Genomic DNA, 27,246 nt, shown 5'->3' with positions numbered 1-27,246 from the left:
TTTACTTCACAAGCTATTACTATGGGTCAGGAACTATCCATGCTAAGCACTTTGATTCACAGCATCCTTCCATCCTCACTATAACGCTATAAGGTAGGCACGCAGTTATCCCATCTTATGAGTGAAGATAGTGATGAGCAGAAGTGCAGATGCTGAAGTCAGACTACCTGGAACCAAAATATCCTGCTCCATATGATTTTGGGCAAGTCACTTAGTCCCTCTGTGCTCCAATTGCCTCAACAACAAAATGGAGATATTGCAGTACCTACTTCATAGGCTTGCCCCAGTGTTTCTAGGATTCAGCATAATGTTTGGCACTTAGTAAACAATCAACACTCTTTTGCTGGTGTTGTGATCATAGTTCCAACATTCCACACGCAGGAAGGGACTGAGCAGGGATTTGAACTCCAGAACGCTTTTCCCCACTCTGCCTCTCTGACGCTGCCACAGATTTGAAAAGGACTTTAGAGACTCTGTCGTCCAAACTCTTCGTTTCACAAACAGGGGACCAGAGGCCCACCAAGGATCATTCTTGCACACTTCACTACCAGGCAGAACAGGGCTCTCAGAATGGCCACTCTTGGCCTGTCACATTGATTCACACTTGTAATCCCAGCACATTGGGAAGCCAACGCGGGTGGATCCCTTAAGCCCAGGGATTCAAGACCAGCCTGGGCAACATGGTGAGACCTCGTCTCTACAATAAATAACAAAAATTAGCCAGGCATGGTGGTGAGCACCTATAGTCCCAGCTGCTCAGCAGGCAGAGGTGAGAGGAATGTCTGAGCCTGGGAGGTCGAGGCTGTGGATCAGGAACACAGAATTAGCCCAGGATAGAGGGAGGGGTCTGGTCTGAATAAATGGAATGGAATAAAGAAGAAGGAAAAAGAAGAAAGAAAGAAAGAAAGAAAGAAAGAAAGAAAGAAAGAAAGAAAGAAAGAAAGGAAGGAAGGAAGGAAGGAAGAAGGAAGGAAGGAAAGAAAGAAAGAAAGAAAGAAAGAAAGAAAGAAAGAAAGAAAGAAAGAAAGAAAGAAAAGAAAGAAAGAAAGAAAGAAAAAGGGAAAAGAAGAAAGAAAGAAGAAAGATAAAGAAAAAGAAAGAAAGAAAGAAAGGAAGAAAGAGAGAAAGAGAGAAAGAAAAAAAAAGCCACTCTGTCACCTGTTTTCATGCTTCAGACCTATCTACTGGGTTAAGTTTCCCCTCCCATTGGTATGAATGGAGAGACCTTTGAGGAAAAAAAAAAAAACAAAAAACAAAAAACAGCCATCTTATAAGAAATAACTTAAAGGTATGTTCTGGTTTTTGGCAAGAGCTCTTCCTCCTACAATGCCAAACTGATAGAGCTTCAGAGGAGTTCCTGGGTGTGGAACCTCCCAGCAAACCTAGGACCTCATCCAGCCCAGGAGTAAGTGCACGCTTGGAAACTCCAGAGCCCTACAGCAATTATAGGGCATTATTTGCTTGCCCCAGGGACTTCTTGTGTGAATTCATGTCTCCTATTAAATATGAAATCCAAGATAATAAATTGTCCTAAAGGGCTCAGATGTCTTTAATCGTGGTTTGATCTTCTCCCCCAGGCCTGGTGACTTCTAATGAGTTCCAGCTCACATCCTGGATGAATTATCATTGGAGGAGTGTGTGCACTCAGTGAAAATAAACTAGCAGAGACTCGTGTTTACTCTTTAATTCCCTATCCAAAAATAGTTTCCTTTTTAAAGAACATTTTTCAAATAGAGGAGTGAATGCTGACTAACCCCTTGTGCTTCGTTCCCCATGCACCCAAAAAAGAGACGCATACACAGTTGGATTTGCAGAGTACAGTAATACGAACTTGAAATATCTGTGACCTTTGACCAGTCTTTTCCCTATCCCAGGCCTCGGTTTATTCATCTATAAAGTGAGGAAACTAATAGCTACCTCTCATGACTGTTAGGAGGATTCATGTAAATAAACTGTCTAGTTCAGCATATATAGTAAACGTTGAGTCTTTGGAAAGGTTAATTTTTAAAAATTTATTTTTATTTTTATTTTTATCTGTTGTAGAGACGGAGTCTCACTCTATTGCCCAGGCAGAGTGCAGTGGCACAATCTCGGCTCATTGAAACCTCTGCTTCCCGGGTTCAAGCAATTCTCCTGCCTCAGCCTCCTGAGAAGCTGGGACTACAGGTGCGTGCTGCCAGGCTCGGCTAATTTCTTTTGTATTTTAGTAGAGATGGGGTTTCACTGTGTTGCCCAGCCTGGTCTTGAACTCCTAAGCTCAGACAATCCACCCGCCTCGGCCTCCCAAAGTGCTAGGATTACAGGCGTGAGCCACTGTGCCCAGCCTATATTTTATAATGCAGTAAAAAGTTGTGTATAAATTGAATTTGGGAAATCCATCCTGTTTTCCTATTGATTTATTTGACTTCAGAGATACTTCATCTTTTCTCTTTACTTCTCCCAGAATTATAACAGATGATGGCTCCAAAATGGTTTTCTGCCTGCCTCTGCCTTCTCTAAAATAGTCATGATCTATAAGCAAATTCTTAAATACCCTGGGGAAATCACTGTTTATAGGAATCCTGTGTTGAAGTAAGGCAGTTGCCTATAAAATAAAGAATCACCTCCTAAATGATCTGACTTGTAAGTTGGTATATTGAATTTCCATAAGTTGAACCTACACCATGAGGCTCTCTCCATTTCAATTTCCCCAGCTACTTCATTGGTTAAAAAAAAAAAAAAAATGAGTGCAACTTTTTATGCTCTGAGAAAGGGAAGGATGAAACTGCCCTCACTGCTTTCTATAGGATAGGTCACTGTTGTTGTTTAAAGTTTTAATTTTTTAGAGCAGTTTTAGGTTCATAGCAAAATCGAAAGGAAGGTACAGAACATCCCATATACCCTCTGCCTTGACACAAGCAAAGCCTCCTGTATTATCAGCATCTCCCACCAGAGTGGTGCACTGGTTGCAGCTGATGAACCTCCATCGACACATCATCGCCCAAAGTCCATAGTGTATACAGTAGTCCTCGCTTATCCCCAAGGAATAATTCCAAGACCCCCAGTGGACACCTGAAACCTGGGATAGTACTGAACCCCATACACACTATGTTTTTCAGACCTAACCAGTGGGTAGCATAGACAGTATGCTGGACCAAGGGAAGATTTAAGTCCCAGGTAGGACAGAGCAGGATAGCTCAAGATTTCATCCATGCCACTCAGAATGGTGTGCAATTTAAAAACTTGCTAATTGTTTATTTCTGGAAGTTTTGTTTACTATTTTTGGGCCACAGTTGATCACAGGTGACTGAAACTTTGGAAAGAAAAACCTCAGAGAAGGGAGACTACCACATTAGGGTTCACCCTTGGTTTACATACTGTAGATTTGGACAAATGTATGATGACATGCATCCACCATTATAATCTCATACAGGCTAGTTTCACTGCCCTAACAATTCTCTGCACTGTGCTTGTTTATTACTCTCTCCAGGCTAACCCCTAGCAACCACTAGTCTTTTTACTGTCTCCATAGTGTTGCCTTTGTTTTGTTTTGTTTTGTTTGTTTTCTATAATTCCTTCTTCTTTCAGCATCTGGAAGAGGAAAGGGCTTGCAGGCAGGGTCTCTCCCAGCCCTGGTGGTGAGGGAATAGCTTTGAGCGTGAGCATGTGAATCTGGGCGTGGGTGTCGGAGAAGGGAGCTGAACTTCTGAACTGGAGCCTGGATCTGGGTGGAGATGGAGCCACTGACAGAAAGAGCCCTTTGTCCAAACAGCCGCCATCTCTCTTCCCAGCACCTTTTGCCCCCTTCCTTCATGCATTCCTTACAGGGCTGCTGCAACCCTATGGAGAAGAAACCAAAACCCAGAGGGACTCCAGTCAAGGGCACCATGACTTCCTCTTCTGCTTTGAGGGAATGAGTCATCCTCTGGTTTCGCCATTGATTGAAAGATGAATAGAAATATGTATTCCCCTAGGGGAACCAGGCAGTCTAAGGATGAAACCTCAGCCATTATTCATATGTTTAAGATCTACCTTGGTCCTGGCAGGCGCTTCAGGTTATGAGGAGGTGCTCTGAGAAGGAAGCCAAGAGCAAAAGATTAGAAAAGAAAATAGTTGAGGATATTTTCACCTAAACTCCTGTTGTGGATATAAAATTCATAGTCACAGTTCTGGAAACACTGTTTCTATGAGTGACACAAAAAGATCAAATCAATCTTTTTACATCAAGATAACACCATTCAAAAGAGATTATAGCCCATCTCTTTTGAGTAATTTATTCCCTTGAATTGAAAGTTCTCTCTCTCCCCTTTCTCCTTCTTGTCTTCCCAAGAGCGAAGTTAAGTTCCCAGAAGACTTGTTATACCCTCCTGACTTGTTCTCCCCTTCCTTGGGAAGGGTATCTGTTCCAGGTAACACCTGTCATCCTGGCTGGTCTAGGTAACACCCAACGTCATGGCTGGACATCGGCTTTTTTCCTTATCACACATACTTCTAAAGTGTCCACAGCTGATACGACAGTGGTACAGTAAATGTAGGTTGTCCTCCCTGTGACTCAGCCTCCACTTGGTTCTGTTGATCCTGTTGTGCTCTCTCTCTGAGCCCCAACTTTTGCCTCATCCACACTAAGACTCTGCCACAGTATTCCCCTCAAACCACATCACAATGATCCCATGCAAATAACTGCAAATAAGAAGTAATGATCTTACTTCTTAACTACCTTCCTCTCCTCTACCACAGGGCATTGAACATTTTCAGATCTCATTTACACCCATTGGACCTGAGGGAAACTCAGAGACAGAGTACAGGGGAATATCTCGGATCCTTTCCACTCAAAATGCCAGCATACTGCTCAACAGAGGCCACCTCATGTTGGCATGGGACACCTCAACAGACAAGTGGTCTCTTCCCAGGATTTAGATCCTGTTTTTAGATCTCCAACGCTCTCCACACCTTGATAGGTTCTACACAAAGCAGGAGGGAAGGGGCAGGTAGAGGATAATCATTCTATCTTCGACCTGTTCAGAGTGTTGATATGAATCCTTAGAGGATCCAAGGAGAAAATGTACATAAGACATTCAGCATGGAGCCTGGCACACAGAGACTGCTCTATCAGTCTTACAAAGATTAAAGTATCCTCATCAGCTAGCACAGTCTAATACTTAATCAGTTACTTGATTGATTTGTTAATATAGCTGTGTTCTTGTCACCCACGCCGGCACAGTACCTTACATATAAGACCTCAGAAATTCTTTGCTGAATTCATTCATTTTGAGGCACAAAATCCAATCTTCCTGACGATAAGTTCTTTCCTTTCCATGGAACTGGTGGGGTGTGGGAAGAGGGGGTGCTGGTACTTCATCTGGGGACCCCAAAGGGACCAAGATATGAGCTGGCTAGAAAAGGGGCAGGTAAGTATGGGGCTTTCCCACCCACAATAGTCCTGCTTCATGTTCTTCTTTCACAATTATTTGACAGGGCGCCCCATGAAATCAAGTGGCTAAGTCAGATTTAGGAAATGGTTTTGAAATTGATAGGTGCAGGGAAGTACCCTTGAGTCAAAATCAGAAGAAAGTGAGTATTGCTGATTAAAGGCACTCCTCTTACCTTGAGACGGGAAGCAGCCGTGGGAGGTGACACAGCAGCAGGAGGGCCACACTCAGAACTATGCCTCACATACATCGGGCACATAGTTGGTGAATGAGTGAATGAATGAACGAATGAATGCTTCCAGATGGGCATTCTAAACTTCATGGTTTTTGTTTGTTTGTTTTGTTTTGTTTTGAGATGGGGTCTTGCTCTGTCACCCAGGCTGGAGTGCAGTGGCGCAATCTCGGCTCACTGCAACCTCTGCCTCCCAAGTTCAAGCAATTCTCCCTGCCTCAGCCTCCTGAGTAGATGGGATTACAGATGCCCACCACCACGCCTGGCTAATTTTTGTATTTTTAGCAAAGATGGGGTTTTGCCATGTTGGCCAGGCTGGTCTTGAACTCCTGACTTCAGGTGATGTGCCTGCCTTGGTCTCCCAGTGCTGAGATTACAGGTGTGAGCCACCGTGCCTGGCCTAAACCTCACGTTTGATTCCCCTTTGTTCTGAGGGTCACCCTGGTGTATGTTACTAGACAATACCTTGGCTATCTGAGCTTCCAAAATCGATGCAGATAGAACAGCAAATGCCCTTGGTGCTCCTGTCACCCAAGCAGTAGTCTTTGCCCACTACGTAGTCTTTGCCCACTACGTAGTCTTTCATCCCTCACCACCCTCCCTCCCTTCCTCCTGAGTCTCCAAAGCCCATTATATCATTCTTATGCTTTTGCATCCTCATAGCTTAGCTCTCACTTATAAGTGAGAACATACGGTATTTGGTTTTCCATTCCTGAGTTACAGCAAGTTCTGTTTTATAGCAGAGTAGAGTAACTATAATTAACAACAATGTATTGTATATTTCAAAATAGCTAGAAGAGAGGAATTAAAACGCTCCCAACATACAGGAATGACAAATACTCAAGGTGATGGAAACCCGAAATACCCTGACTCGATTATTACACAGTCAATGCATGAAACAAAAGATCACATGTCCCCTATTATATATGAATAAAAAATTCAAAAAATATTTTTAATAAAACAGCAAATGCCCAAAAGAGCATTATTCATTATTGCACATACATGAGCAAATCCCTGGCACACCACACTTCAGCCCAACAGCAAATTAAACAAAAGCTAGCCACCTCAGAATGTCCTATAGTCTACTCAGGGTGGGCATCTGAGATGCGTAAGAACCAGTAATCAGAGCTTTGTGGCAGGGATGTAGGAATAAAATGTAATTCCTGCCATCAAGATACTTGTAACCTAATAGGGAGAAAAAATAAACACAGAAATATAGATCTATTCATACTAGGAAATATGTTTTGAAATTACATTTGGTTGATATACTCATTTCATGCTACAGGTTCTCAAAATAGAAGGTGATATCTTTGAGGACCACAGAGGTGAGGAGAGACTTTCTGGAAGAGATGAGATAGGCTGAGTCATGAGCATGACTCAGATTCAGACAGGAGGTGGCTGGTGGCAGGGGGAGTCCCTGAACACTGAGGAGGCTGCGTTTACATTTGTCACCTTGCTGGAGGATCCTCTGAGAAGACAATGGGGAGAGTCCCAACTAATAATAATAGTTACCACATGTCAGGCATTGGGCCAAGAGTTTGGCATGAATTATCTCAGGGAATCTCTTCAACAACTCTGCCAGTATCATGTGGCAGATACTGCTGGAGTCTCTTTTTCCTCCTTTGTGACAGGACTTCAATTTTGTTTAAGGCAACTGTATGTTCAGCTAAAATATTTGATATCTCAGATTTTTTTTTTGCAAGTAGTGTTGGTCATCTTGGCATAGTGTGTCCAACAAAGTATAAGATGCAATCAGTGAGTGGGGCTTTCCAGAAAGCTCTTCAAAGGGGAACAGATGTGGCTGGCTCATGTCTTCAGCTTCCTGCCATTTCGTCCAGTCCCCTTTATCTTGCCTGCAACCAGGGCAGCCACCCTGTGGCTCTGGAAGATTTTGGGAGCCTGTGTCCTTGATGAGTCCCTAGAACAATGGTACCAACCCTGGCTTGCCCACTTTTGAACTACTTATTACATGAGAAAAACAAACTTCTATTTGGTTAAGTCACTGCCGTCTGACCTCTCTGATTTCCAGCAGATGCAATCTTAACACATACAGATAGGTAATGTTCGTACCTTGTTCACAGACTAGGAAACCAAGGCTCAGTAAGTGTCACCACTCATAAGCAGCAAATCCAGTCTTTAAATCCAGACCAATGCAGAACAAGGCTGGTTGGCTCCAAAGCTAGACTGAGAACCTGTGAAACTACTCCAGAGTCACATTAAAAATTAAAGAAAGAAAGCAAAGCAACCTGTAGCAACTTTTTAACCTCTCACATAACCTTTTCACAACACACCCTTTATTAGATACTGGTAGGGGTCTCTCACCCCCAAAACACTGTTTCAGAATCTCCTAGAAGGCAGGACCAGGACTACAGCTTTAATCGTGCTTATAGCACAAACTTCTTCCCCATTTCCCCATGCCCAGCTCTGGCAACGTGGGTACCCAAAGATACTAGATGGGTTTAGTTTTTTAAAAAATCACTCAGGATAACACTCAGGTAAAAAAAAAAATCACTCAGGGCCGGGCGCGGTGGCTCAAGCCTGTAATCCCAGCACTTTGGGAGGCCGAGACGGGCGGATCACGAGGTCAGGAGATCGAGACCATCCTGGCGAACACAGTGAAACCCCGTCTCTACTAAAAAATACAAAAAACTAGCCGGGCGAGGTGGCAGGCGCCTGTAGTCCCAGCTACTGGGGAGGCTGAGGCAGGAGAATGGCATAAACCCGGGAGGCGGAGCTTGCAGTGAGCTGAGATCCAGCCGCTGCACTCCAGCCTGGGCGACAGAGCGAGACTCCGTCTCAAAAAAAAAAAAAAAAAATCACTCAGGATAACCATCTCTGGGAAAGCCATCCCTTTAGGTATGGGTGTGTGTGGTTGTGCAGGTTATGTGCCTGAGGGTGTGTGTCACATTGTGCACATGTGTGTAAATGTGTATCCAAGTGTCTGAGACCACAGAATTTTTTATTGCTGTCAAATTCAATTCTTCTACTCAGCTCCTACAGACCTACAGTGACAGCACCAATGATTATATTAGCGATAACTAAACTTTTGTGCAGGACCTGAAAATTTAATTTCCTTGTGGGAAGCGGTAGAGAACTAAGCTTATTTGGGGCCAAGAACTCATGAACTTTCCCAGAAAAGAAAGAGAGAACAGCACATATAGCCTCTCATTTTTCTTGAAAAATATAAAGGCACAAGATCATTTTTAAATGCCCCGTTTAGAAACAGCTCCAGATTCTTTTTTCTCTGTACATACCCCACATCAGAGTGGGTAGGAAGACATAGCAGTCCTTGAAAACTCATTGAATTCATTCCAATTTATTCCGTGATTTGTGATTTTTTTCTTTTTTGTTTAAAGAAGTATAATTCCATCATATTTTTTTCTTCTCAAGTTGCTTGGATGGTCAAGACCCTGTGATATATACTGCGTGTTCACCATGTACTAGAAACTGTTTTAAGAGTGTTTGCATGCTTTATCTCAGCTAATGTTTCCACTATGAAGATCATAAATCTGAGGCACAGAGAACATAAGTAACTTGCCTAGGGTCACACAGCCAAAAAATGGCAGAACTGGGATTCAAGCCCAAGCAATGTAGCTGCAATGCCTAAGACCTTAACCATGCCACTGTATAGGCTGATAAGTCTGGAACTCTCCTCCTAGTGTCTGAGTAGATGAGTTCTTTGAATACAAGCAACAAATGCCACCTCTGCTTAACTTAAGCCAAAAGAAAGAAAGAACGAAAGAAAGAACGAACGAACGAAAGAAAGAAAGAAAGAAAGAAAGAAAGAAAGAAAGAAAGAAAGAAAGAAGGAAGGAAGGAAGGAAGGAAGGAAGGAAGGAAGGAAGGAAGGAAAGAAAGAAAGAAAGAAGGAAAGAAAGAGAGAGAGAGGAAGGAGAGGAGAGGCACATGATCCATGGTTTGAGAGGCAAAATCCCAGGAGAGCCTCCTTGTCCCCATCTTACTCGAAGCTCTGGCTGGGCTGGGGACCTAAGCTAACCATCCCAGGTTGCTTGTGAAGAAATGGAAGGTGTGCCACCAGACCAAGAGGATATGGATATAAGGCAGGAGAAAATGAGGCATGTATATGCTGCCATGTCACCAAGAAAGGAACAGATCTGGAATGGAAGTTAGTTAATTTGAGGTTGAGTTCTGATATAAACTTGGTACCATGAGATTGACATTCAGGTATTTTTAAAGTGATCCACCTTTAGAATTCATCCATTCACTCAATCGTGAATGTTCTTTCACTAAAGAGTCCTTACTGTTTCCAAGTAAGTGCTGGGAGATTCACTGTCCCCAAAGGGCTCCCAAAGAATGGTCACATGGAGACATCAGACATATGTGCCCATTCACGTTCCAAGCTCCATTACACATCATTGATAATCAGATGCAGGGATAGGTTCTGGGCATACATCAATAACAAGTCAGATACAGTCCTTAACTTCCATGAGGCATATGCTCTGCATGCCTAATCTTTCAGTAGATATGACACACTAGGATGAGCATTGTGATAGGGCAGTACAGTGGTCTGGGAAGGCATATAGCAGAGGAAGGCAATTTGGAACATCCCGGACATTTTCCATTTAGCCGCTCCCAGATCCACTTTCCACCTATTTCTATCCTTTTTTGTACCCCAGGAGGATCACATTTATGGATCCGAAACAGAATCTTTTGTCCACTGGCTCCCAGCTAGGTTCAACTATTGGAGGCACTGGCAGGAGACTGGAGAGAAGGAGGAGGAGAACAAGGTGGAGGCACTTATTTGCCCAGCTCCCTCCCTAATAGGTGGCTACAGATTGGTTGCCTCCCTCTGCATGAGGCCACAGATCCCGTGAGGTGCCATGTCCTACATCCCTACAGCTACCACCTTTCTCCTGGCCCCCGTAACTGCTCCCTTCCTGCCTGTTCTAGCTTAGCAGGGGAACGGCTGCCAGACCTTCTTAGCTCCTACTTTTCTTGTTGGATTCCCTTAAATCTGCCCACACCTTCAGGAAAGCCCCTTTATTTACTTTGTTTGAGTGAACCATGTTTCCTACAGGGGGAAGTAAGGTTTACCTAGGAAGTGACATAAAAGCGGATACATAGAATTTAAGCAACAACAGCAGATGATAATGCGTTAGGCGACCTGCAGAGCAGTTAGTCCCAAAAGCAACTACCACGTGTGTTCTGTCAAATAACTTTTATTCCTAGTCTTATTCATTCAATATTGTAAATTATATGTTAAAAAATAGTGGGGGGATGCCAAAGAAATACCCAGAGTTAATGCAATGAATCCCCCTACATGAGCATTGTGGGATATCTGCCCAACCCACACAGCCAAGATACGCTCCTTCGGGCACGTCCTGCCCCCGACCACAGCTGACTGAACCACAGGTAGGCAGACACTGGGCCTAAGCTGGGCCAATGTGTTTCTCCTTCTTTGGGGACTGAGACTCCAGCACATTCCTCTTTCTCTGCTGCCCGCTTCTGAGGATAAGCAGAGGCCAGAGTTCCGGGTCCCACTTGCCATCACTGCACACAAACATGTAGCAGCGGTCCATTGAGCACGTACGGTCCTCGCTTATTTGTGTGTTTTTAACTCAGTCTCCTAGCAGATGGCAATTACAATATTTCCTGAAGGGGCAGCTTTTCTAATTGGCACAATTGGGCTATGGGCAATTGGGTCATGGGCAAGCCTGGGTATACTCATGTCATACGTCCACCAATGCAGTGAAAGCCAGCCCAGAGAGAGAAGAGACGAGGTAGACATTCAGAGGAGCCAGAGATGAGAGACTGTAGCACCTGAAGAAGTAAGAATCTGTGAGAGCACGTCCCCCAGGCACCTGTGCCACTTCCGATCCAATCAGCCATTCCACCCCTGGCTTCCCTAAGCTGCCTCTTAACAATCAGTTCCCGTAATTTGCTGAGGCGAGCTTGAGCAACTTTCTATTACTTGTCTAGGGGCATAACATTTCTAAGCTATTAACCAATGTGCTCTTTACTCTAGAATTTCCTTATACCCCTGGGCTGCTCCCCTTTTTGTGTTCAGCCCAGAAGTCTGCCTTCATTCTCTCATGGAAGAGTTCACATAAAAGAAAGCAAAGGAGGACCAAAAAAAAAGGAGGATCATTAACCAAAAGTTAATGATCAACTTTGAGCTTCAAGAGCTTAAGCATAGGCAAATAGGAAGGCTTCATGCACATACAACATATTTGAGAGAATATGAGTGGAGTAAAGGTAAGGCATCCTATTCCCAGAATAGAAAGATGTCTCTAGGCATCTTATGGAAGGGTGCGGGGAGAATAGAGATCAATTAGGACCTAATTTGTAGGACTCAAGGACAAGGTGGAAAAGTGTCTAGAGATGGCTCAGGCTCTGCTTGAGGCAGCACTGTCCTTCCATATAGCCCAGGAGCTATGCAGAGAACTGGAGACACACCAGGGTCCATTCCACTGAGCACCGTATGTTTCCTGAGCTAAGGCACCTGGGAAAATCCCCCTCCCATGGGAGCCAGCACCTCACCACTGACTGCAGAAGTGATGTCCATCAGACTCTGGTACTTTCTTCAGTCCACTCTGAGTCACCCACCTTCTGTGGTACCCACCGACCAGAGTGACCAGTTCAGCAAGCACCATACATAGCATCACCGTACATAGTAGCAGGATCAAGTGATGTGGCCACTTAGAGAACTTGTAGTTCAGCAAGAAATGAGACTTGATAAAAATGTCATTTTATCTTTGTGGGCAAGCTGAGAAAGTGAGAGTGAGATGGCAGCACATTTGGGGGAATTGGGAACCATCCGAACAACCAATGTGCTTGAAGCCTGATTCAGTATACGAGGATCCACTTTGAGAGCAGTCTCTGTCCTCAGCTCTGTCCTCTGTCCTCAGTTCTGTCCTATTCAGGTGGCAGCTCATCAAAGTAGAGGCCATTTCCTGACTCAGCAGAAAAGAGACTCACGATCAACTGCAAGGTGTGCCACAACTCAGACGTGGCACCTGGCACACGCTCCTGCCATTTGCTTTCTCTGCCCTCGACCACAGCACCCTGCCACACCTCTTTTCCTCCTGCTCATGGACCACCCAGAAGTCACTCTATGGCTTACTTTTTGTGTTGCGAGTACCAGTAAGCCACTCAAATGGACTTCAGAAAAAAAGGAAAGGTATATTAAAAGGATACAGGGTATCTCCGAGAAGCCTGGAGAGGAGCACATGTGGATTCTTTCCTAGGCACACTACCATGATGAGAAAAATCTAATAAACTAGACAATTCTGTAGTTGGATTTTTAAAAACTCCAACTGCACCAATCCTAGATGGGAAGGAATGCAGCTTGATGCTAGCACATGTGATAAAAACACTTAGGATTTTGACTGCCAGCTCAGAATGAGTCAACAATGTGATGTGACTGCCAAAAAAGCCAGTGTAATCTCGGGCTGCACTAAACAGAGAGCAGTGATGGTGCGGCCTTCAGTTCAGAGAATCATGTATCAATGCCCAGTGAACAGAGAAGGGCGGCCAAGGAGGACTCAGAATCATGCCCTACGGGGGAAAAAATGGGAGTACCTGGGATATTGCTCTCTGGCCTCCTTTTCAGGGATTGGTGGGAATGTTCCAGACCTAGGGTCTAGGGTTAGACTGCCTGAATTGAAATCCCAACCCAGCTACTTATTAGCTTTTTCCTACATGCCAAGAATGAAATATTTGTTCCTCATCACTACCTTCTGAAGAAATGCCATCTTCATCCCTATCATACAGGTGAGAAAACTGAGGTACAGAGAGGTTTAGTAGCTTGCCAAAGGTCACACTGCAAGCAAATTGAAGAACTAGGCTTCGAATGCAAGGAGAGTGTACTTTCTTTGTTCTTCCCCTAAGCAGCAATACAACCTTGAATCTTGTCACTTCTCACTATACTTCAGTTAGCTGTAGAGCTACATAACCAAGTACCCCAAAGCATAGAGGCTTCAAGCAAAAACACTCATTTGTTCACAAATCTGCAATCTGGGCAGGACTTGGTGGGGACAGCTCATCTCTGCTCTAGCGGCATCAGCTGGGGTGGCTCAAAGGTGGGGTTGGAAGCCTCACTCATGCTCCATTTGGTACCAAACATCTGGAGGCTGGAACAGCAGAGGATCCTTGGACATCACTCTCTGTGGAGTCTCTCCACATGCTGTCTCCAGCACAGCACCTGCAGGGTAACCAGACATTTCACATGTTGGCTTGTGGCTCCCTGGCATACATCCTGAGACAGACTGAGAGAGACAGGTAGATGCTTTCATGTCCTAGCCTCAGAAGTCACATCGTGTGACTTCTATCATATCCTTAGTACGATCGGAATAACCACAGTGCCTGCCTGTGAGGATGAATTGAGACAATGCAGGTAAAATGCTTAGCACATTGTCTGGAAGCTGGTGAGGATTCTATAAATGTCAGCTGTTGTTATTTAAAAAGTGGCTCAAAAAAGACATCTTTAAAAGACTAATCTGCCACTACTACCAAAAATACACGTCACGCACCCTTAAGTCCAGCAAATACCTTTTGTCCACTGGTGTCTTTCCTTGCCCCGTGTAGTCAGACACTGCAGCTCGCTGCTCTGGGAGGTCACACCCCACCCTCTCATCCCATCCCTCTGATAAACAAGGCCGGTACTTGGAACTGCCTGGGTTGTGCTTCCCAGGAGGGGTACCTTGGCTGACTCAGCTGTGAAGGCATTCAGTGACTCATCAAGTATCAAAAATTGATTAAATGTCCTCACGTCTTGGGAAGGGAGCAAATGCCCAGGAGACCCAAGATCCTCTCTTACCCCAGGACCCCAGTGGTTCCTCCGAGAGGAAAACATGGGCTTGAAGATTAACTGGGCCTTCATATGAGTGGAGGTGTTAGTCATTCTGGGCACACACACATCTCCAGCATTAGTAAGAAGTGTTGCCAGCTCCCTTCTGAATATTCAAACTCATGGCTAGTCCCCCTCCCACATCCATTCCCATGGCTTCAATTACCATCCTAAATGAGTCCTAAATCCATATCTCCAACCCAGAATTATTTCCGGAGCTTGAGACCTGCCCTACTCAGATATCCCAAAGGGCCCTGAAACTCAGCATACCCCCCTAATGTTGGACTCATCTCCTTTCCCTCACCCAGACCACGACTCTCAGTGAAGATTTCCATGGTGCACCCAGTGGCCCAAACCAGAAATCCAGCTCACCTTGACACTCCGCTGCCCTGCCCCCCAGGAGTGACCCATCACAGGTCCTGCAGTTTCCACCTCCTAATCTCCCTCTGCCAAGAGTTTTCTTAGACAACATCCTCGTAGCTTCTGAACCCAACGCTATCCTTCTCCAATTTTCCCCTCACTGCTGTAAGATCTCTGCCAAGTGCAAACATGAGCATCACCCCTCTGTGTAAGACTCTTCAGTGACTCCCCCTTGCCTTCCAGATAAAGTCCATCTTTCTTAACATGGTTCCAAGGCCTTGCTTGATCCAGCGACTATGCATCCATTACAGGCTGAATTGTGTCCCATAAAATTCATACAGTGAAGCCCCAGCCTCCAGTAATTTAGAACATGACTGTATTTGGAGATAGAGTCTTTAATGAGGTAATTAAGTTAAAATGAGGTCATGTTTGGGGGCCCTTAATTCAATATGCCTGACGTCTTTACACAAAAAGGAGATAAGGACACAGACATGCACAGAGGGACGCCCGTGTGAAGACAAGGAGGAAAATGGCCATTACCACCCAAGGAGAGAGGCCTCAGGAGAAACCAACCCAGCCAACACCTGGATCTCAAACTTCCTGCCTCCAGAATGACGAGAACATAAATTTCTGTTGTTTTAACCACCCAGTCGGTGGTACTTTGCTCTGGCAGCCCTAGCAGAGATGCTAGAGAGAGACTTCTTCACCTCCCTAAACCACCCAGGTTATGACACTCTAGCTGTGTGCTCAATGCCCTCTCCACTCCAGGCCGGCCCCACTCTCATCTGGGCATCTACGCTGTTCCCACGACTCCTCACCCAGTCAACTCCTTCCTCCATGAAGCCATCCCTGACCTTGATACTTAAGAATCTCCTAAGATACCCCCTTCCTTCCCCTCTCAGAGCCCCGTGTTATGACTACCCATTTACTCTGTGTCAACACCAGACTGCGTGCTACATGAGGACAGGGACCATGTGTATCTTGCTCACACCTGTGCCTAGAACAGTGTCTGGTGCCTAAAAGGTGCTCAATAAATTCTTTTGGATGACTGGCAATTAATGAAAATAAATCAAATAATTCAAAGTTGATCATATTTACTATTTTTTAAAAAAACGAAGTTCATAAATATCTTAATAGAGATTCCCAAAATTCCCTTTTGAGGGTTTAAGTTTACAAAGCAAAGCCACTCTCTCATAAATTTGTGTTTCTTTGGCCACCAGAGACTTCGAAATGAGGGGATGTTTATAGGCCCTCAACAGAAGGCAGCTGATTCAAATTTAGTTCAGGCGCCAAGACCATGCTTTAACATGTAACAACACGGTGAGCTGAAGTCACACTCTGGGTCCTTATCTTTGTTTCAGGAAAACTGAGCCCCAGAATTCCTGGCCCTCCCAGAACTCCTTCACTGGGAGTCAGGAAAAGGCCCGACTGCTTCCACAACAGACAGCAAGAAGCCCTGCACCTCTACAGGCAACCCGTGGCACAGGGACACATGTTCATTTCGGTCTGTTTAAAAAATCGATGCATAATGATTGTGCATATTTATGGGGTACAGTGTGATGTTTTGATACATGTGTGCGTGTGTAATAATCAGCTCAGGGTAAATAGTATACCCATCCCTGCCAGCATCTATCGCTCCTTTGTAGCGAGAACATTCAAAATTCTCACTTCTAACTATTTTGACATATAAAACACCTTATTGTTGACGTAGTCACCCTACTGTGTGACAGGACACCAGAACATTCTGGTCTTCACTGACACCTGCTCCTGGAAGTGCTGCTCCCATCCCCACCTTATGAGAATGGGCCCAGGCTTCTGGGTACAAACCACCTCCTTTACCCCATCAGCTGAGAGAGCACTGATGCTGTGAGGAGCCGAGAGAAACTTCAGTCTTATGTCATTTTGGCTCCAAGCATGCCCCGCTGAGGTGTTGGAGCTTTGCCTGCAGTTTACCCCTGAGGAGTGAATCTGGATTCTCTAAATTAAGACCCATTCGTTTATGAGAAAAAGAACCAAATTCTAGCTCCTTTTGGAGTGAGAATGATGGTCCATTCCAAACAAATCCCACCCACCTGACCTCCCAGCCCCTTCCCTGGTTTGTTTCCATCCATGTCACTTTTCCCCATCACCTAACTTAGGTATTTGATTTATGTGCTCGTCGATTGTTCCTCTTCCCCAATGCCCGTCGTCACCAGTCCAGCGAGGGGGCTCTATGAGGGTAAGGATTTACTCTGTTCTGTACCCTGCTATTTCTCTGATGCCTAGCACATTCCTTGGTACATAATAGGTTCCCCACGTGTGTCTGTTGAGTTAATGATATGAATAAGTGAATGAATGAATAAATGTACATACTCCCTTCTTTCCTCCAAAAACACATGCAGATGAGTTTCCACTCTCATCACTACCTTGGTGATTCCCCTTCATTCCACGGCAAGGGATCCCCTCTGGGGCGCTTTATACCTTACCTTTCTCCAAACAGGATTTCTGTGTGTGTGCCAACATCAGCATCTGGTCCATCTGTGGATATTGCCTGGGGCCCTAGAAATGTCCCTCTAGGGCCAAGGCAGTTTCTGGCCATAGAATGAAACCAGCCATGACTCCATTGATTCTAAAACCCACATAAATAGAACTACCAGTGGCCTGGGGTCCTTGTCCCCTGCAGGCAGAAGTTCTCAGGTAACAAGAGCCTGAGGCCAGGACTTTGGCTGTGGTGGTATTGGGGACACCCGGGGTCCACCAGCAACTGAGGCCTTGGGACAGACTGGAGGAGAGGTGGTGGCCTGGAGACTCCGAGGGCAGCTGGATGTGGGGCAGCAGGGAGGGTCAGGATCTGGCCTCCTGTTTTGGCTCCACCAGCCCTGGTAAACCATTCAGAGCTCCTGAGCCTCACCTATGACCAGCTGCCTTGTGGAGCCATTAGGAGAAACAGGACGGGCTTCGCAAGAGCCCAGCTCTTCATGTGTTCCCCACTCTTTTCCCCAAGAGAGGGAAACAGCACTGCAGTGAGCAGCCCAGGCTGGGACTGAATCCTCCCTCTACCACTTGCTCACCACGTGACCTCCCACAGGTTTCTAAACCAACCTCATGCCTCAATATTGTTTAAGGGTCTGGCACATGGTTAATGAACAGTTATTACGAAATGTGAAAGAATGCAAGAGAGTAATCTGATCCCAAGGTGGGAGTGAGAAGAAGGCTGGGTATTGTGCAAAGGTAGATTCTTACTGTTGGTGTCTTAGAACTTGAACATTGTCCTGTCCCCACTATTCTTCCCTCTACATTTCCAGGTGGGGAGCATATTGGTGTGCGAACCTCTGGCATGGCTGGGCTGCTGGCCCTGGGATCCCCCCAGAAGCTGCAGGTACTAAAGCCTTTCTCTTAGTTGTGACTGAGTTGAGATCCATATGTGCTCTCTACCCTATGGAAGTGGAGTCAGAGAGATGGCAGTTTAAATGACAGCCCTGCCATTTGTAGGGCTGTGTGACCTTGGCCAAATCGGTTACCCTCTCTGTGCCTCATTTTCCTAATGTGCAAAATGCAAATAATGATAGGTAGCACCCACCTCATATGGTGGCACATTACTGGATACATCCACATCCCCAAAGCAAACCCCATGCTCTCCAGTCTCCTTGTCTTTGCATTTGGTGGTTCCTCTAATACTCTCTTCCCTCCTCATCTCTGCCTGCCAGAACCCAGGCTAATCCTCAGAGCCCTGCTCAAATGACCCTGCTTCTGGGAAGTGTTTCCAAGTGTTTCTATCATGTGCGGCCTCCTCTTCCTTCCAGTATCCTGGACATACAACCTTTCTATGGGGCACGGGGTGAATGATACACATACGTTATTGCTAGCCCCCTTCTTGACCATAAGCGTTGGAATCAGATCTGGGTTTGACTCCAGCTTTGCCACTTAATAGCTGTATGACCTCAGGTTACTCAAGTTCTCTGATCCTGTTTCCCCAACTGTAAAAAAGATGTAACAAAACACCTACCTCATAAGGTTTGTGGCAAAGATTAAGGGAGGTGATGCCTATAAAACCTTCAGCACAATGCTTAGCACATCATATGTGCTCAATAGGAGTTATTATCATTGTAATGATTATTAGCACTAAGTAGGTGTTGAGTCTGAAAGGCTTTCACTTGAAATTCATTCCTTAGGGGCCCCTCCAGTTCAGAGAACTTCTAAAATGCACATCTTGGGGTCAGTGATAGCCCCAGGGAGGGGCAACTAGTGAATTCTCAGTAAAGACTTAGCTGCTCTTTTGACATCAGAACTTTTGGTGCTTAATGGAAGAGCAGAGAAGAGAAGACAAAGAAACAGGAGCCTGAAAGGAGTTCCAAGGAGACCCACATGTTCTGTGTTTAAACCCCAGGACAAACTTTCTATGTCACCATCGATGACTCCGAGATTCAGAAGAATTAAGTGACCTACTCAAGGCCACACAACCAGTGGAGACACACCCAGGTCACTTTTGCTCTAGGGGTCACGGAGAGAAGAGGTGGTAGGTGGAGGAACAGGAGAGAATGCTCATCCACCAAGAGGACGCACTCCCATGACACAGCAGGAAAAGCGATCTGTGGAAATGTGTGGTCTTATTTATGGAAAATTAATTCAGCATACAACTTCATCATAATACCATTTCTCGAAACATTAACTCCCATCAATGTTGTAAAAATCTGGGAAGTTACAAAATGTCTTTTTCTAAAACCTCCTGTTATCTATAAACATCCACACTTCAAGCCAACCAAGATTTCCCTCCTCTCCCCTTTGCCCTGTTGGTTTTAAGTCTACAAAGGTCTGGAGTGGCCCCATGTGTTAATGGGGCTTGAGAAAGGTTCTCATCAGCCTGCAAGCCCAGGGGAAAGCAAAGCTCACTTTAACTGCTCTGTAAATTAGAGTCTCCCTTTTTGGTTTAAATCCACGGCCACAGATGTCTTACCTTCACCAGTCCTAGAAACGGTGGTGAAGAATTCTTCTTTCTCTTGTCCGATATCGCCCTCTAGTGATCCAACTCTACTTGAAAAATAGAATGAATCCATGAAATAGCCAAATGACTCCTTCACTCCCTCACCGGTTCACCCACTCACCTAGCCAGCCTTCCCACCACTCATTTCTCATCATTGGTTATGGGCCTATTAGGCACCAATCAACATGGATTCCGGGATGCCCTAGGTGTTGAATGATTCACCTGCAAAACCTAAGAGTCTGGAGAAAATGGCCCTCATCTGGAATCCCGGCTCTGCCTCTTAAAGCCCCAAAGACCCTGGGAGTGGGAGTTAGTTCACCAAGCTGGACCTGTTTCCTCACCATGGAATGGAAATATCGACTTCTCCATCTTCAAAATACACAATATTACATGCATATCTTCTTAATCTTATCTTTTTTATTATTTGTAGAAATGGGGGTGGGGTCTTACTAGGTTATGATGCCCAGGCTGGTCTCAAACTCCTGAGCTCAAGCGATCCTCCCACCTTGGTCTCCCAAAGTGCTGGGATTACAGGCATGAACCACTGTACCTAACCTTATCTTTATTTTATTTTCACCACTAGCTACTGGAGCACTTAGATTTTTTGTCACAAAGAAAAAGCAGAGAAGCACGAGGCGCAGTGGCTCAGGTCTGTAATCCCAGCACTTTGGGAGGTCAAGGAGGGCAGATCATGAGGTAAGGAGTTGGAGACCAGTCTGATCAACATGGTGAAACACTATTGCTACTAAAAATACAAAAATTAACTGGGTGTGGTGGCACGCCTCTGTAATCCCAGCTACTCAGGAGGCTGAGGCAGGAGAATGGCATGAACCCGGGAGGCGGAGCTTGCAATGAGCCGAGATCGCACCACTGCACTCCAGCCTGGACGATAGAGCGAGACTCCGTCTCAAAAAAAACAAAACAAAACAAAACAAAAAAAACAAAAAGAAAAAGCAGAGAAGCTACTAGGTAAGCTCGGAAGCCTTAGGTTCAAATCCTGGTTCTGCCAGTTACCTACTTTGTTACCTTGGCAAATTACTTAACCTCTCTCTGTCTCTTTTTTCCTGTCTGTAAAATGAACAGGATTGAGAATAGTTTAGGTTTGCAAACTTTGGGATAAGCAAAATTCCCTGGGGAGCTTACTAACAGGACAGACCCTCCTTCCCAAATTTAACAATCCGGAAAATCTGAAAATGGCCCTGGGCCTTCTGAGCAGTTAACAAGCTGCCTAACAACGCGCAGCAGCCACTGAGAGCAAGTGTGATTGAGCCAGTGCACTGGTCCTCAAACTTGGCCGCACATAGAAATCAGCTGGGCAGCTTGAAAATGCTGCTGGCCCCTCACACACCCCACTAGATCCTGACATAACTAGTCCAAAGTAAAGCCTGGCATTGAGATTTTTAAGAATTGCTGGGGCAATTCCCCTGTGCAGCCAGGGCTGAAACCCCATTTCCTTAGCCCGATGCCAAAAAAACATAATAAATGTTGAAAGAAGTCCTACCAATACATCCACATCATGACTCAAATACTATGCTTTTACTCAACATCAACAACAAAATAGTAAGCCTCTATCAGGTGCCAGGCACTGAAGATAGAGCCATCATCAAGCCAAAACAAAGACAGAAAGCTCTGTGCTCAGGGAGATGGCAACAATGCTGCAGGCCAATTTGTCATTTTGCACTGGGCCCCTAAAATTATGTAGCCATCCCAGTGAGCTGGGGCTGATACCACAGACGGCCTTCCAGCTCACAGCGAGAACTTTTTCTCTCTTTGAGATGGGAAGGATTACAACTCCCACAGTTTTCTGTCTTGGAAAAGAAGAGATTTAGAGATGCCACTGCAGCTTTCAGAAAAGTTACTGTCTGATGATAAGATTTCAGGCAGGGAGACCTGGGTGAGAGAAGACATATGTGAGGCAGTGGAACCGGTCCTGACTCACCGCATCCCTTATATCTGTCAAGTCCCCTCTGAGTAAGACTGAGCAGGAGATGAACAACCACGGCCAGAAGCTGGTGGTTCCTGCTTCCTCCCCTCCCCCACCTGCTGTCCTTCAGCATGCAGCCTCCTCCCATCCCAGACTCAGTGGCCAGCTGCTTCCAGTTGTAGAGGTGAAAATACTTACTCACAATCACGATTTGGGCTTTGCACCTGCTCCCTTTGCTGGGGCTGAGGCTAATTCCAAGGCCAGGGATGTAGAGGGTGGAAGGGAAACCCTTTTGGATTACTGTAGCTACTCAGTCAACCCCCAGCTGCTCATTAGCACCTATGAACGAGGCCCAGGAAACCTGGTGAAATCTTGTTAAGCTGCTGAGAGCGCGGAAGGAGGGAGGATACAGAGACCTCTCCTGGTCATCCAACCGAAAATAAATGCCTCCATCACTCTCTCTCCCCTTGACCCTGCATTATCTTTATTCATAGCACCTACTGCAAGCTGACATTTTACTCTGTTTGTTCACTTCTGGTGGTCTTCCTAAAGATGAAAGATGGGTTAGGTGAGCTTACAGCACCCTTTCCCACAGAGTCAAATGGTCTTCTCCATCCCCACCCCGGAAGGGGAAGGGCAGGGACCTGTCTGCAGCCCCCAAATGGGGCATCAAATGAGACCACAAAACAGCAGCCCAGGCACAGTCATCGGATCTGTCCTGTTTGGTCTGCAGAGGTGTTGTTGTTATTGTTTGTTTGGTTGGTTGGTTTTTGTTTTTCTGCAAATGGCATGATTCCACGTTTAAAACCCAGGACGAGCAACCTCTCTGGAAAAGCTGGATAGTGACGGTGGGTGCCACATCCTCACACAGCACCAGCTGCTTGTTTCTGAGGTGCTGCTGCTCTTTAACTGGGCTGGGCTCTTCAAGACCCCATCCCCTCTGGGCTGCCCAGTTCTTTTTCTTTCCATTTCCTGCCCAGCCCTGAAGGCCTGGATTGCACACCGCTCCCCACCCTGTCCTGCTGGGTTTGCTCCTTCTCCCAGGCCTGGGGGCGTCTGTGTCCCCTCCTAGTGGTGGAGCTCAGGTTGCGCTGGGCAGCATAATTTGCCTGGTGGACCAAGCACCAGCTTCACCATCCCCACCGGTAGCTGCCAGCCTCCCCGACCTCAGAGCCACAGCCCTGATCAGCCAAGGTCACCTGGGAGTTGCCCGGCATCTCTCTTATGCCACCACATGGTGAACCAAGGAGTTTATTCCTTTCTCTCCTTCCCTGTGCGGTTTCTAAGAATTTGGCCATGAGAGTGATTTTATTCAGGTCACCAACAGCCCCACCTTTTGCTCAGCCTGATAGATATAAACCCCCAGCCATTACTGTCTCTGGTCCCCTCCACCCTTCCTCTCCCAATGCTCCCCTTAAATATTTCTCAACCAATCTCATTTCTTTTCATTTTTCTCTGTGGCCTCAATCCTCCAGCCCTGCAAATCTACTCAACTATCTCTGGCACGCAGCCTGTTCCTTCTTATTATTAATAAGACTGAGAATAATGGATAATAAATAAGACTTTGCTATCAAAGACTTTCACGCCATCGACCCAGAGCCTCACAATTGGTGACATGCAGAGTGTAAGTGACTTGCCTATGATCAGCAGCTAGTTAGTGGCCGAGCCAAGTCAGGAAACTATTTTAAGTGGTATTACTTATGGCTTATCAGGAAATTATCATTTTTAAAAATAAGCCAGTGAAAAGACAGCTGAGATTTTAAAGTATGCTTTTATTACATTTCAAGGGCAAGATTTATTCCACTCCTTAGTATTGTAATTAAACTAAATGAAGTAAGATTTGGTATTATATTTGCCTTTCCAACAACCCTTTGGAGACACCTGCATTGCTCTACAAAAGGAAAGCCATCTGCTCATGTATTCATTGCATTAAATACCCACTCACTCACTCAGTCCACAATTATGTGTTGCCTTCCTACAGCGTGCCAGGCCCTGGGCTCAATTCAAGACACACAGTGGTGAGCAAAACAGGTTTGCCCCTGCCCCCGTGTGCTTAGAGTCTAGTGATAAAGTCAGGTGTTAAACTAAGATGTGCACCAAGAATGTATGACCAGAAACATGCTAAGTGCCAGGAAGGAGAGGCACAGGGGCTCTGGTAGCCTCTAAGAAAGGAATCGACCTGGTCCAGAAGTTCAGGAAGGACTTCCTGGGGAAGTAGCCACAGCCCCAGGAGACAAGAAGAAATGAACACAGGGAAGAGGACAGGGAAGGGAGTGTGTAGGAGAGAGAACAGAATGTGCAGCGCCCCACAGCGCATGGACCAAGCACAGTGCCATCGGGGAACTGAGAGTCACCGGGAAAGTATTGTATGTGACCAGGCAGCACAGGTAGATGGAACCAGACTACCCAGTCTTGTGAGCCCGGGTAGTTTTATATTGCTTCCCAGGGAGCAATATAAAACTGCTCAGAACAGGGATTGACCTGATTGGTTTAAATCCACTTAGGTGCTGGACATTTGGGATGGCACAGGGAAAAGAATGTCTCAATCCTCAAAGAATTTTCCGTCAGATTCCTAGGCATTAATAAAGCTCTGCTCAAAATTAGATCATTGATTTTTCTCAGAAATATGGGTATCACTCTTACGCTAACAATGGTTTTAAAAATATATAAAAATTAAAATAATAAGCCAGGCACATTGACTCATGCCTGTAATCTCAGCACTTTGGTAGGCCAAAGCGGGAGGATCACTTGAGGCCAGGAGATCAAGACCAGCCTGGGCAACATAGTGAGACCCCCATCTCTACTAAAAATAAAAAAGTCTCCAGGCGTGGTGGTGCACGCCTGTAGTTCCAGCTACTCGGGTGGCTGAGGCAGGAGGATCACTTGAGCCCAGGAGGTCAAGGCTGCAGTGAACTATGATTATATGACTGTACTCCAGCCTGGGTGATAGAGTGAGATCCTGTCTTTATTTTTAAAATAAAAATAATAAAAATATCTAGTACCTCCTAAGCATTTGCTGCTTTATGTTTTTACATATTATTTCATTCAATCTTTGCCTCAAGTTATAAGCATTATCACTCCCATTCCACAGATGAGGAAAATGAAGTTCAAGAAGGGATAGTAACTACCCAAGGTCACACAGCTACTGGGAGATCTGAGGTTCAAACCTGGAACTGTCTGAATGTTGACTCTGCCATCTCTAGGCTCCATAATCTTGGGAATTCCTGCCCAGAAATTCAAGGACAGCCAACATGACAGGTCTAAAGCATTTGTTCCTCCTGCAATGTCAAAGTCAACAATGGGCTATACTTTGCCAAAGTCACTGGCCAACTCTCTCCTTGTCTTACTTGACCTTCAGTGTCAGTGAGCAGATGACCACCCCTCCTTCTTAAAACATGGTTCCTCTTTGATCAGCACCTGGTTGTCCTCCTACCTGCTGCTATTCCTTCTCAGTCTCCCCTGCCCGCTACCCCTCCTCAACTTGACCTTTAATTGTTAGACTCTACAAAGCTCTGCCCTTGGCTATTTTTCTATTTATAATCCTCCATTTGATGATCTCATCCACCCCAGGACTTTAAATTGGATCCGTAAACTAGCAACAAATCCACACCTCCTTCCCCCACCTCTCCCTTGATCATGTCTCCACATGGTTGTCTAATTGACCCACCAAGTTAACTCTGGACACCCACCACCAAACTCTCTCCTGCCCTTAGCAACTCCATCTCACTAAATGGCACCTCCTTGTACTTTGTTGCTGAGGCCAAAAGTCTAGGTCTTATCCTTGATTCATCTCTTTCCCATATGGCTCACCTCCACTCCATTGACAAGCCCTATTGTTTTGCCTTTCTTTCAACTATATTCTGAATTCAACCACTTCTTACTACTTCCATAGTACCGCCTTAGTCCAAGCAACTGTTTTGTCTTACCTGGACTATTGCACTTGCCTCTCAACTGGTTTCTCTGTATCCACTTTTGCTCTTCTACATTCTATTTTTCACACAGTAGTCAGAGATACAGGTGTTCAGTTTGTACACTTGAGTCTGACCTGGGTCCTAATCTTGCCTCAGCCAGGTGGCAAGTCACTTAGCCGCTCGGTTTCCCCATCTCTCAACCAGGGGTAATGAAATCTGTGACAGCACTGTTTGAGCACTAAGTGAGATGGTGTGTATATCATGCTTAATATAGTTCCTGGCTTGTAATGAGTGCTCAGATGTGTTATTACTACACACTGCTCAGATTTCCTCAAGGGCAGCCTTGCTAGATGAGCATCAGTTGAAGGTGATGCTGATCAGAAAATGAAGCAGTGCCTAATTCATTATATGTCAGCTACCCAGTTCCTATCTGACTTATGGTGGCCACGGAGCATCACTTCCTGCCCCATCCCTGGATGCCTGTTGACAATCATGGATGCGCACACACACTGGCCTATGAGCAGAGTTTTGAAATGTGAAGTAAGATGGGATTTGAATAGCACTTTTCTTTGCTCACAAAGAAACCACTCCCTGAAATCACTATCTTCCAGACCCAGATGGGAGCCCTGACATTTACAAGCTCCAGCTCTGAGACAGGGTTTTGCTGTCACAACTTGAAAGAGCCAAAGGCCTGGCCAAGAGAAGAGGTGGATGTGGCCAAGGGTAGAGTCATGATGTTTGTGCCTTACTGTAGAATTTCCAAATTATGAAAACAAAAAATCTCATTCTTATGGAGGCACAAGACCCAAACATCATAGGCTGGAGGATGCTTGCCCTCTGGTGAGGAATCACAAGGCAGGCCCCTGCATTCACCTTCTCTCCTCTTTCCTCATCCCTTCCTGGAAAACAGGGGTGAGGCTACAAAGTCAGACAGACCTGGGTTTAAGTTCTAGCTCAGCCACTTTCTGGCTGTGTGACCTGGAACAACTATGAATCCTCTTCAAACCTTGTTTTATTCATCCATAAACTGAAAAGTAATGGTATTACGTATTTCATAAGGAGCTGTGATCATTGTAGAAATAATAAGTATCATATCTGAAAAGGGAGAGGCAATATAACATAGCAGTTAAGACTGTGGGCTCTGGAGTTTTGAATCCAGCTCTTCCACTCACTGGCTGTGTGAGCTTCAACGAGTTAATTAACCTATCTGATTGTCTAACCTGTAAAATGGGATAACAATTGCTCCTCCCTCCATGACACATTGTGGGAATTAAAGTTAACACATGTCAAGAGCCTTGAACAGGGGCTGACACTTAGCAGGTGCCCACTTGCTGTTATTTCTGCCTGCTTCTTAGGACCCACAAATGACTTGCTGTACAAAGAGCTTGGGTGGAAGGGAAGTCCCAAGATCAGGTGGAAGATAATTGCATTACATGCTCCATTATATGTAGACTCATTGTAATTTTGCCCAATTCCCAGAAAGCATTGCACCTGTTAGTGAACTAGCTGCTGAAAATGAGGTTTCTGGGACCTACATGGGACAAGTCTTTCCATAGAGCTGTAAGGGAAGACATGCAGACGGACATAGTTCCTTTGCCATCTACTCTTAATGCTCACTTACCATAAGCACACAAAATGAACT

At 45.5% G+C, this 27,246-nt stretch overlaps 1 long non-coding RNA gene across 4 annotated transcripts in view; it reads right to left on the bottom strand.

The window, feature by feature from the left end:
- Positions 1–27,246, bottom strand: part of LOC110743562 — a 98,873-nt gene that overhangs the window by 55,093 nt on the left and 16,534 nt on the right. For 3 of the 4 annotated variants that reach the window (XR_002522837.2, XR_002522836.2, XR_002522834.2), the window contains 2 exons: positions 19,743–19,816; positions 13,455–13,804 (listed from right to left, as the gene is read on the bottom strand). This is a non-coding gene — a long non-coding RNA (uncharacterized LOC110743562). Of the gene's footprint in view, positions 1–13,454; positions 13,805–19,742; positions 19,817–27,246 lie in introns of those variants that run through there. The other variant, XR_002522835.2, reaches the window with a different exon arrangement.

This window comes from Papio anubis, chromosome 5, assembly GCF_008728515.1.
Source record: "Papio anubis isolate 15944 chromosome 5, Panubis1.0, whole genome shotgun sequence".
Classification (NCBI taxonomy): domain Eukaryota; kingdom Metazoa; phylum Chordata; class Mammalia; order Primates; family Cercopithecidae; genus Papio; species Papio anubis.
The sequence above is the reverse complement of the archived record's forward strand: the minus strand, read 5'-3'. Positions and strand labels throughout refer to the sequence as shown.